Below are 13,929 nucleotides of genomic sequence, written 5' to 3' on the forward strand. Positions count from 1 at the left end.
ATGGTATCTTGTAAATGTTCTCAAAAATTCATAGTTTTCGAGTTATAGGCAATTTAAAATCTGAAAAATGCGAAAATACCCATTTTCGAGGCCTAAATAAGTACTCATATTTAAATTAGTATTTTTGAGGTTGCCAGATACTTAAATTGAAGTTTAAACATTGCGCCTCAAGACTCTGAAGAGTGATCGCGTCTAACCTTAATTTATACCGTTGTTTTTTAATTGTTAAATATGCGTGTTGATTCGATTTTTTGCCGGTGTGGCGCGCTCTATTTCAAAAATCTCCTATTTTCCTCCGAAAATTATTTTTTCTAGATTTTTTGGGATTTTCTAAATAAAATAAGTTTCTTGACATTTTTCTCAAAAGTTAACAGTTTTAAAGTTATAAGCGATTTAAAATCCAAAAATGAGTTTTTTGTCATTTTTTGGATTTTAAATCGCTTATAACTTTAAAACTATTAACTTTTGAGAAAAATGTCAAGAAACATTCTATTTAGAATATCCCAAAAAATCTAGAAAAAATAATTTTCGGAGGAAATAGGAGATTTTTGAAATAGAGCGCGCCGCACCGGCAAAAAAATCTGATAAACACGCATATTTAACAATTAAAAAACAACGGTATAAATTAAGGTTAGACGCGATCACTCTTCAGAATCGAAGCTGAATGTTTAATCATCAATTTAAGTATCTGGTAACCTCAAAAATACTAATTGAAATATGAATTTTTAAGCCTCGAAAATGCGTATTTTCGCATTTTTCAGATTTTAAATCGCCTATAACTCGAACACTATTAATTTTTGGGAAAAATTACAAGATACCTTTTTTGTTTAGAATAACCCAAAAAACCTAAAAATATATAATAAAAATGGTATACATTTTTATTTTATAGTCGTATTACTCCGTAGAGTAAGTGCACACCTACATTGCCTACATTGGATCCGATTTTCTCCGATCAGATCAGATCAGATCAGATCCGATCCGATCCGACAGGCGGTGCCTACATAGGGCTTTTCATTCACAGTCATTTTTGTTTCGAGCTTCTGTCATGTGTCACATAATATTAATTTATCTACGTCATACGTTATTGGTATATAAACAATACAAACCAAAGACGTATGGCGTAGATATATCAATATTATGTGACACATGACAGAAGCTCGAAACAAATGACAGTCGATGAAAAGCCCTATTGGATCCGTCTTTCTCCGATCAGATCAGATCCGATCAGACCGGTTTTCCGGCGAGGGTGCCTACATTGGTTCAGTAATCTTCCGACCACCGACCACCGACAATAAGTTCCGATGAAGATGTGTTGAGATGATGACATTGAATATATTTAAACATGTTAGCTTGCAACCCCCAACTTGCAACAAACTTGCAACCAGTTTGCAACCAACTTGCAACCAGTTTGCAACCAGGTTGCAACCAATTTGCAACCAACTTGCAACCATCTTGCAACCAACTTGCAACCAATTTGCAACCAACTTGCAACTAAAATTGCAACTCAACTTGCAACCAATCGGAATGAAACCAAACACTTCTCGATGAGAATAGGAGAAGCTACTCCCGACGTCGGCCGATATCGGATCTGATCTGATCTGATCGGATCGGAGAAAAACGGATCCAATGTAGGCACTCCCATTTAATACTATGAGTTTATTTTTTATTTCGACGTCGGCCGACGTCGGATCTGATCTGATCGGAGAAAATCGGATCAAATGTAGGTGCGGCCTAACTAGGTGCATTTTCCGTTGGAACTTTACCAGCTGCAGACGGGGGATGTGAATTGCATAGTGTAGAATTCCTTCCCTCTCGTCTTCACTGCAGCATCCATTTGACTTGCAAATTGGTCTTGGAGGTGTCACCAGGAAAGTGTACCAATAAGTTTTCAATTTAAAAATCTTTTAGTAATATTTTTAATATTTTCAATATTAATAATTTACTATTAGGATTGAAAACTACTTCGTCTAAAAATATATCTTCCGGAGCAAAAAACGTGATCTTTTGTATTTGTTTAAAAATAGGTATTTATGAAACAGTTTGTGAAGTATGCTTTTTGCGAACGCACGCGATATTTAGAGCACGAGCGACAGCGGAGCGAGTGCTATACATGGCGTAAGTTCGCAAAAAGTACTTCATGCACAGTTTCATACAATGTTTTATCTACTCTACCATAAACAAATAAAAAAACTGTAACTCTTCGTCACTGGAATTCATTTTTATTCTACAATTTTTAGAACTTTGACATTTAAAAATTCTAACTTCTTTCAAACCACAAAACTGTAAAAACTTTTGTCGTAATTTATTGCTCATTATGTCATCACCATGACAACGCCAAAGTTAAGGATATTTGATTATATGAAAGTGTGTTAAAAACAGTGCGAAAAAGTAAGTCCCATTTAAAATACATTGTTACTTCACGCTCACTTTAAACACTTCACGCACTGCCTATCTATAATGACAGTTTTCACAAACTAAAAACTTACACGTAACATAACATAGAGTAGATAAAATTGTTTAAACAATTTCTGCCCAAAAATTCCGCCCGGTGCTCTTCAGATTTGTTTAAAGGGGACAATTTTGAATAGGAATTGACAAAGAAACCGAATCAAAAATTTTTTCAGACGGGAGCGGTCTCACTACATTGACCAAAGAAATCAAACTTGTTTGGTTTCGCCGCTTTGCTCTTTGCTAGCACTCTGTGCACCTCCGTTTGCCAGTATGAGTTTGATTTCTCCGCTTTGCTCTTTGCTCTTTGCTCGTCCACTCTGAACGTACGCTAAGAAAGACCAGAACAAATACATACTTCCGGTTTCATGCCTGTCTGTTCGTCCATATCTGTAGGTGAACAAAATTCATCCGTCATATCAGCTGACAAAAAGTTACACGAAGGGTTCAAATATCGACTGCCGGTTCAACTTCCGGTCACTTTTTGTGAAAAATTAGAACTTACGATGTCCAATTGCTTGTTACAATTTTTTTTATAAGTGTTCTACTCTATCTATTCTGACTTTTCATTAACTTACTTAGATCACATATAATTTAATACAGTTTTGATGTCAGGGTCTTCAAAATTTATGTGGTGAGTTCCGGTATGTGATGAATGAAAAACGACTCCATAAGCAGAAGAAAAAAGTGTTCTCAAGACCTAAGACAATACATCGACTCACAAGAGCGTTGTGACAGTAGCAAAAATTCGAGTTGGGGTTCTAATTACTTTCTCATGCGGCTTACTCTCCTGACTTGGCCCCCTCCGATTATTAAGTGTTCCCAAATCTGAAGAAATGATGGGCGAGTCACAAAGTTTCACAAAAAAGCGAATATTTCGCGAAATGAACGTCAGATCGAAAAACTAAAAAATGCGTGTTCAATATTTTTCAAAAGTCTATCGAATGATACCAAAAACGAACCCCCACGGAAAGGGGTGAGGAGTAAATTAAAAATTTTAAATACGAACCCTGCGATATTTCGCGAAATGAACATCAGAGTGCCAGTGTGTGCTTTTTTTCTGGGGATGAGTACCACCCCCTTCTCGAGTGTGAAAAAATATAGGTCCAAATAAGTCCGTAAGTGGATAAACTAATTAAATTCCTTGTAACTTTTGTTTTTAGATGGTTTTTCGCAAATAAATCAAAAAGTAAGTATTTGATCGAAAAACTATTCCTAGCAAATATAAAGCTTATAAAACAGTAAAAAAAATGATGTATGTATGAAGTCTGGACACACAATAAAAACAGAGTTGGAGCTAATCAAAAGTTGGTTCTTATTCGTCAAATTCCAAATCGACTAGTTCAACGTAAAATGTCCAAAAAATAACGCACTTTTCGGGGAAAACCCGCCACAAATTTTTTAAAGAGTTTAAAAAAAGTTTTATTTTTGTTATATAAAAAGTATCTATTCTATCACCATCAGCATCAAAAGTAGACCGGCCAGTATCGTCGCCCCCGCTAGCGAAATTATTCCGATTCAATTTTTTTGCACAAACTTACTCAAAAAGAGGTCCTTATAACATATCCAAAGGGTGCCGGGCGGTGCATTGGTCGAAAAATTGTTTAAAAAATTTTTTTGAAACAAATTCACAAAAACAATTTTTTCATTTCGAACAATTTTTTTTAGATAACTTGTGTCATTCTGGGCAAAAAAGGTGTCTTGCCATTTTTGTTTAAAATTGATTGTTGTCGAGTTATATGCGATTAAAAATTTGAAAAATGCGAAAATGGCCATTTTTAAGTCTTAATAACTCGATTAAAAGTTATTTTTATGAAATTAAAAAGTGAGCAGATCAAGTTTCAAACCCTTGCTTCAAGGTCCTTAAGAGATTTTTGTCATTATTTTATTACAAAGCTGTTATTTTTAATTATTAATAATTAGCGCTATAGTCCCGGATTTATCGTCGCCCCTGTTAGTGAAATTATTCCGATTCGATTTTTTTGCACAAACTTACTCAAAAAGAGGTCCTTATAACATATTCACAAGGTGCCGTGGTCGAAAAATTGTTTAAACAATTTTTTAAACAAATCCACAAAAATAATTTTTTCACTTTGAACAATTTTTTTTTAGATAATTTTGGACATTCTGAACAAAAAAGGTCTCTTGTCAATTTTCTCTAAAATTGATTGTTGTCGAGTTATACGCGATTTAAAACCTGAAAAATGCGAAAATGGCCATATAACTCGACAAAAATCAATTTTAGAGAAAAATCTCAAGATACCTTTTTTGCTCAGAATAACCCAACTTATCTAAAAAATCGTTCGTAATGAAAAAATTATTTTTGTGAATTTGTTTAAAAAATTGTTTAAGGTGATACAGTAGCGATCAACAGGTAGCCAAAACGCGTTCCAAGACTGCGGCTGTAATTTTGAATATTTTTTCAAGATATTTGGCACACGTATCCGTAATATAATAAAGAATGGCGGTACAGAGCCCAATTTGAAAAATATATTAGGTAATATTTGAAAATTATTCTGTAATTAAATACAATATTAAAAAAACGAGCCTGTACCGCCATTAAGAAGAACAAAAAAATACACTTTCTTCAAATAAACTTTTTTATCCGATGCCTAGATTTTGTGTCATTTTGGAACTACTAAAATGTTTTATTTCATTAGTCCAAAACAAAATTTAAATTTTTTAATTCGATAAAATATTTCCACGCACAGGCTGTGGTCTGTATTAATTCGAGAACCAAGAGAGACAGCTCATTAACCGCCTTTCATTTTTTCTTAGAAAATAAACGATCTCTACACAAAGTACTTATAGGATAATACGCCGCCGTTATGAAATGATTGTAGGATGTTAAAATGACGAAGGATGTTTTACCCGGAAATCCGAATTTTATATACTTTTGTTATATTTAATACCCTAATAGCACACGACGTCCTTTGGACGTCCAAAATAGGTCAATTTTTGGTCCTAACGTCCATGGACCATAAACGGACGTCCTTTGGACGTCCGACGCTGGACGTACTTCGGGTGTACTAAATATGTACGTCCTTTGGACGTCCGGCGTTGGACGTCCTTCAGGTGGACTAAATATGTACGTCCTTTGGACGTCCGGCGTTGGACGTCCTTCGGGTGGACTAAATATGTACGTCCTTCGGACGTCCGGTGTTGGACGTCCTTCGGGTGGAATAAATATGAACGTCCTTTGGACGTCCGTACTCGGACGAAATACGGACCTTTTCCAATCGTCCATATTGGACATATTCTACCAATAAGGGGATTAAACAGCAAAATTATTTAATAAAATATTAACTTAATTATGTTAATAAAATAGTTTAAATGGAAAAGATTATAAATCATATTTAATTCAAAACTGTATATGTAGTTTAATATCTAATACATGTTTTTGTTTTTAGGTAAAGTGTGAAAATCTGATCGGTAAATTATTCGTTATGTCCACTCTACATCAACAATAAATTGAACAAGAAATTGACTAAGTTATTCAAGGCCAAATTTGACGAGTACAAAATGTATGATTTGTAAAAGAAAATGAAGGAATTTGATGAAATAGAACAATTGGATATGTTTTATTTTGTCAAATTTCTTTATTTTCTGTTTATTCACGGCAAAATTGGAAGTAGAATTGTGTTTTGTATAAGCCAAATTTGACCTTGAATAACTTGTCGTCAATTTCTTGTTCAATTATTGTTGATGTAAAGTGGACTTTATAATGTTTTATTATTCCCGTTACCAAGATGATAGAAGTTTGGTGGTTAAATCTAATAAGCAAAAATATAATTTTTATCAATGTATCCTTACTACAGATGAATATTGAGAGCATCTTTTTGAAGTTGAGCGTACGTGTGCCCAAAATAGGTCCAGTTTTAGTCCTAATGCGGATGGACTATAAATGAACGTCCTTCGGACGTCCGACGTTGGACGTACTTACGTGTTGAATAAATATGAACGTCCTTTGGACGTCCATTGGACGTCCGTGCTCGGACGTCCGTTGGACATTGACATCGATCCGTGAGCGTCATCTGCAAAGAAGAAAATCACAAGCCAGGACAACCAATCCCAATAGTGAGTGTTTCAAACTTTTGTGTTGTGTTGTCAAAAGTTTATTTAATTATTTATGTTTTTCCTTACATACTTACATATTTTTTCAAGCTTTTTGGTATATTTTTCATATTTTTTACTATATTTCGATAAAAAAATTCTTCGCAGTTTTATCCTAATCAACATCATCATCATTCTATCCAAAAAGGCAAATCGCCAAAATCGCAATTTTATCATAATATGATATGTATATTTGCATTTTACCACATTTTTTCGATGTTTTGAAACATTTTTGTATATCTTTTGTGTATCTATCTATATTTTGTATATCACCCCTCCTCGGGGTGAAACTCACCCCCCAAATTCACATACTAATTTGTAAGTACACATACTTTGTAAGTATGGAATAAAGGTTGCTTAATATTAATCAGTTTATCGAAGTCCGGACTTATTTTGAACGTTTTTCACCCCAGAGAAAGAGTGAAACTCACCCCAGGGCAATAGCACACATTGACACAATATCACTTTTTTTCTTTGGCATGTTAGCTATGCGTATGCCAAATTTCATGTCAATCCTTTAAAATTTACAGCAAAAACCATCAAAGAATGTAGTAATACTTGTTTTCATGAAGTCGGTGATAGAGTTTGACAAATCTTTATGGTTGTTAAATATCTTTTAATTTGTGTATTAGATTTTTAAAGGTAGGTACTATATACGTCCATTTGGCACAATAAAAAATAACCTTCGACCGGTACATATTGCTTGTATCGATGCTCGGTGCATTGTTCAGTCATAAATTTTACCTGTCCCTATAGCGTCGGCCGTCGGTCGGGTCCTATTGTAAATTATTATAATAATAGTCCGTCTCGGTATTTTATTATTTCTGTCATAAGTATCTCTTGGAAATGCAAATGCTGCTTGTAACATCCCAAAAACCAGCTCTACTATTAATTGTACTCGTATAAATAAGTGTATAATATGTACCTACCTACTTATTTATTGTATTCATTTATAGACCTGGATCCCGCGTAATAAAAAAAGTTGATTAACAGCAAGCTGAAAATTTGTTAATAGCTTCACGGTGTCTAGTCGGACAAACTTTGATGTACGGGAATACTGGAACCGGGGAAGTTTTAATTGTGGAACAGGTTAAAAACTTGGAACATCAGACTACCGAAAACGTTCCATGTATTTTGTCGGACAGAACTTCCAATTGATTTGTTACCATTTCATTAAACTCTTATGCAAAAATCAGACTGCGTACCAGTCTACTTTTATTCTCTTAATATTTTTACTTAAAAAAAGTGTACTACAATCATCTCGCTAAACTTAATATAACTGTTTTCGAGATAAACCCATTTTAAATTTGCGATATAACATAATTTTTTGCATAATATTGTAGTTAAATCCGAAAAATCAACTTAAAACCATAATAATAATTGTGCCAATTCTCATTTATGTCATTTATATTTTTGGAGATTTTTATGGTTTATAAGTTATTTTTCGAGTTTAGCGAGACGAATGTAGTATATATTTTTAAAGTAATAATATTAAGAGAATAAAAGTTTTGATTCGAAAAGTATATGTAATGTAGAGTTCCCTCAGCGATGTGATATAATATTATTACAGTATAGCTCCCCGTGCATGACAAGCTTATGGAGGTAGCCCATATAGCCTAGGCTATAATATTATTAAAAAAATCACTTAGATGGGACAATGGCTTTAGGAAATTCGAGACATCAAAAATGGCCCATTTTTAAGGTGGTGCGTTAATTTCTTGGAGAAATGTAATTATAATTTAATGTAAATAATCTAATATCCAATAATTGTAAATTAATATAAGATGTAATATAAGTTCCTTAAAAAATATATTTTTTATTTCCCACAATACATTCTCCACAGGTATAAATATCGTCTCTAGACGTCCACCGAACGTCCTCCCAGGACGTTAGATGGATGATCGGCAGCAATACATTGGACCAAACTGGGACGTCCTATGAAGGCCCAATTGACGTCCACCGAACGTCCCTTCGGACGTTAGGTGGACCTCCATTGGGCGTTTGGCAACGTGGAATTTGGACCAAAATTGGACGTCCTGTTAAGGTCCAATTCACGTCCCCTAAGACGTCCGATTAAGATCCAATTTACTCCGATTAAGGTCCAATTTACGTCCAATTAAGGTCCCATTTACGTCCGATTAAGGTCCAATTTACGCCCGATTAAAGTCCAATTTACGTCCGATTAAGGTTCAATTTACGTCCGATTAAGGTCCAAATTACGTCCGATTAAGGTTCAATTTACGTCCGATTAAGGTCCAATTTACGTCCGATTAGGGTCCAATTTACGTCCCCTAGGACGTCCGATTAAGATCCAATATATGTCCCCTCGGACATTAGATGGACGTCCAATGGACGTTCGGTAGCGCGACATTTGGACCAAAATAGGACGTATAAAGGACGTTCCTCGGACGAAAACGGACGTCCCTAAAGTCCGTGAAGGACGTCCATTGGACGTCCTTGTGCTATTATGGTAGGTACCTACCTATAATTCTGGTGATTTTTTAAATCCTCTATTGTTAAGAGAATTTACACCTTTAGCCAAAGTTTTACGATTTTCTAACGGAAATTAACAAGTTATTTTAAATACGCACCAATTATCGATGTTGAAAGGAGTTTTTCAAGTTATAAAAATATTTTGTCTGATCAAAGAATATGTTTCCTCGTAAAGAATTTGGAAAAACACATTGTAGTGAATTATAATCGAAGATATATTTATAGTGATATTGTTGTTTTATTTTAAATAGGTAACTATTGGTAGCAGTTTTTGTAAAAACTGTGAATAAATTGCATATATAAAAAATGATTTTATTTGAAAAATAATAAATAAGATTACTAAATAAGACAGAAAATTTGTGGTTTCCCGAAATGCGCATTTTTTGAATTTTTGTGCATATCTTGCGCATATTTCGTGATTTTTTACCGCATATATATGCGAATATTTCATCAAAATTGATCGCATATAAATCCGCTCCCTAGTCATTGTATTCTGTTGGCTGATTCCAATGATTTGAGCCGCCGTACGACACGTTGGGACCAATGGGAGTGAAGATACGTAACTAATACCTATCAAGAGGTTTACTCAAACTTCTTTTCTGTACTTATACCTACCACTCGGTATAAGTACAAAAAAGAAGTTTGTGTAAACCTTTGCACAACTGTGTAAATACTAAAGAAAAATCTAAAATATTAAAAAAAAATAGTGGAATCCGTTAATCTGTTCTCGAAAAAATTAGCTATGAAAATGAGCATAATTTTCTATATCCCTAACTTTTGACGAGCAGTTTAGCTTAAATGGGGAAAAGCGGTAAGCTTAGACCAAACACCAGTAGGAGGCATTCAATTAATTGAGGAAAAAAATTAAATGGATAACAATATTCATTTCAGTTATAGAAAAGGCATTGCCCCGCTAGAATGGTTGAAATCACAAGTAACAATTAATAGTCCTACAAAAAAGACAGGCGATTGAACAATAAGCCTGCGAACTGCCTTTTAAACACATTCTTAAAAATAATCCATAACACAATTAAAAAAAGGTTTGTTAAGAAATTCTTTTATAGACTTCAGAAATTCAACAACTTCTCCTGATTATGTTTAAAAAACGTACGGAATGCACTAAATGAAAAAAAGAAGAAAAAGATTTATCATACCGTTATACTCTAATATATTCTTACGTTGAATATTTGATGCTTCCCTGTAGAGTATAAAACGGACAGTTGTGTTTTTCCCGTGAGCTGCCTTGTTTAGTCTTCTTTGTCGTTCTATTCGTTAAATCCTATCCTCTCAAGTCACAGCGTCAGAAAGCAGTGGGTATATGCAGTGAACGGGAGGCCTATGTCGAGCAGTGAACGTTGGGGCCCTTTCGCGTTTATCATATGTAGAGAAGTCGCTTGTCAAAAACTGGACGTATGTAATCGTATTCTATTTGTTAAATACTCTCACCTAATATGTCATACCATGTGTGTTAATCCATTTTATTTCTACAATTTTAAAGTGTTATTACATGCCGTCATTTTCATTTGTCTACACCATCTTATTCTGCCAGTTAAATCCCATCATTTCAGACGCTGTACGTCACGATTGAACCAATAGAACCGTAGATACAAGACTAAGGCCCTTTTGACATGATGCTGTAATTGATTTTCATACGTCATTGTATTATATTAGTCAAATCCAGTTATTTTAGGTGCTGTACGCCACGATTGGACCAATAGGAGCGAAGATACGTAAATAAGGCCCTTTTGACATATTGCTGTATTTGATTTTTCTGTGTCATTGTATTCTGTTCATTAAACCCTACCATTTGAGCTGCTGTACGTCACAATTGGACCAATAGGACTAGATATACATAACTAGGGCCCTTTTGACTTGTTGCTGTATTTGATTTTTCTGTGTCATTGTATTTTATTTGTCAAGTCCTATTATTTGAGATGCCGTACGTCACGATTGGTCTTATAGGACCGAAGATACGCGACTAAGGACCTTTTGACATGAGGTTGTATTTGATTTTTCTCTCATTGTATTCTGTTTGTCAAATCCTATCATTTGAGGTGCTATACATCACGATTGGACCAACAGGACCGAAGATACATAACTAAGGCCCTTTTGACATATTGCTTGTTTGATTTTTCTGTGTCATTGTCTTCTATGATGTCTAAGGCATATCTCTGATATGCCCTATTTTTAAATTGGACTTCGTAAGTCCTAGGTTTTCACCCACAAGCTTTTATTTGACACCTCATTTGTCATTCTACCCGGTATAATGGCGGAGGAGTTATATTGGCGGTCGTACGGACCGACAGAAAGAGTACCCAGCTCAAATATCTCACCTTTAGTACCATCCTTGGATTATAAGCTTTCATTTGACACCTCATTTATTATTATAGCTGGTATAATGACAGAGGAGTTACATTCGCGGTCGGACGGACCCACCGACAGACCGCCTAGGTCAAATATCTCACCTTTAGTACCATCCTTGTATTACCAGCTTACATTTGACACCTTATTTGTCGTTCTACCTGGTATAATGACGGAGAAGTTATATTCGCGGTCGTACGGACCGACAGAAAGATTGTCTAGGCCAAATATCTCACTTTTAGTACCATCCTTGGATTATAAGCTTTCATTTGACACCTTATTTATCATTCTACTTGGTATAAAGACGCAGAAGTTATAGTCGCGGTCGTACGGACCGGCGGAAAGACAGCTTAGGTCAAATCGCTCACCTGTAGTACCATCATTGGATTATCAGCTTTCATTTGACACCTCATTTGTCATTCTACTTGGTATAAAGACGCAGAAGTTATAGTCGCGGTCGTACGGACCGGCGGAAAGACAGCCTAGGTCAAATCGCTCACCTGTAGTACTATCATTGGATTATCAGCTTTCATTTGACACCTCATTTGTCATTCTACCTGGTATAACGACGGAGGGGTTATATGCGCGGTCGTACGGACCGACGGAAAGACAGCCTGGGTCAAATATCTCACCTTTAGTACCATCCTTGGAATATAAGCTTTCATTTGACACCTCATTTGTCATTCTACCTGGTATAATGACGGAGAAGTTATATTCGCGGTCGTACGGACCGACAGAAAGATTGCCTAGGCCAAATATCTCACCTTTAGTACCATCCTTGGATTATAAGCTTTCATTTGACACCTCATTTATCATTCTACCTGGTATAATGATTGAGGAGTTATACTCGCGGTCGGACGGACCGACGGACAGACCATGTAGGTCAAATATCTCACCTTTAGTACCATCCTTGGAATATCAGCCTTCATTTGACACCTCATTTCTCATTCTACATGGTATAATGACGGAGGAGTTATATTCCCGGTCGTACGGACCGTCGGAAAGACAGCCTAGGTCAAATATCTCACCTTTATTACCATCCTTGGAATATAAGCTTTCATTTGACACCTCATTTGTCATTCTACCTGGTATAATGATGGAGGAGTTATATTGGCGGTCGGAGGGACCGGCGCACAGATCGCCTAAGTTAAATATCTCACCTTTAGTACCATCCTTGTATTATAAGCTTTCTTTTGACACCTCATTTGTCATTCTACCTGGTATAATGACGGAGGAGTTATATTCGCGGTCGGAGGGACCGACGGAAAGACAGCCTAGGTCAAATATCTCACCTTTAGTACCATCCTAGGATTATCAGCTTTCATTTGACACCTCATTTGTCATTCTACCTGGTATAATGACGGATAAGTTATATTCGCGGTCGGAGGGACCGAGTCACAGACCGCCTAAGTCAAATATCTCACCTTTAGTACCATCCTTGTATTATAAGCTTTCTTTTGACACCTCATTTGTCATTCTACCTGGTATAATGACGGAGGAGTTATATTTGCGGTCGGAGGGACCGACGGAAAGACAGCCTAGGTCAAATATCTCACCGTTAGTACCATCCTTGGATTATATGCTTTCATTTGACACCTCATTTGTCATTCTACCTGGTATAATGATGGAGGAGTTATATTCGCGGTCGTAAAGACCGACGGGCAGACCGCCAAGGTCAAATATCTCACCTTTAGTACCATCCTTGGATTATCAGCTTTCATTTGATACCTCATTTGTCATTCTAGCTGGTATATTGACGGAGGAGTTGTGGTTACAGACAGACGGACAGACGGACGTGGATAATACAAAGTTTTCACATTTTTTCAAAATTGGGTGAAAACAATAAAACATGATGCCAGACTGATTTCTTTATGAAAATAATATATACATTCTCAAATTGTCTATTTTTCGTTGTGAATAATATTGTATTCAACAGTGATGCCAAATTTCTGATGCCAAAATGATTGATAATGGAAGTGGGATATACGTTTTCATGTATATAACGGCAGCGACAAAACGGTAAAACACTGAACTAAATGTATATAATATTTTCACTGTACGATCATTTTGGACTCAAACATTTTATGGAATAAACTTATATAACTTAGTAAAAGGTAAACAAGGAAAGCTGATATATTAAAGTAACATCAAGGAATCAAATCTCTAACTACCGAGCTGATTAGACTTCTGGTAGCAAGTACAGGAATAAAGTTATTAAGGTAGTGTAAAGTGGCATCGATATACAGATGCCACTTTGCAAGACGATGCCAAATCGATGGTAAATGCATAATGTATCGATGCCAAATTGATAGTAGGATGTATATATATATATATATATATATATATATATATATATATATATATATATATATATATATATATGTATATATATATATATACACACATATATATATATACATCCTTGTATATATATATATATATATTATATATATATATATATATATATATATATATATATATATATATATATATATATATATATATATATATATA

This window comes from Diabrotica virgifera, chromosome 1 (genome assembly GCF_917563875.1).
Source record: "Diabrotica virgifera virgifera chromosome 1, PGI_DIABVI_V3a".
Lineage (NCBI taxonomy): Eukaryota > Metazoa > Arthropoda > Insecta > Coleoptera > Chrysomelidae > Diabrotica > Diabrotica virgifera.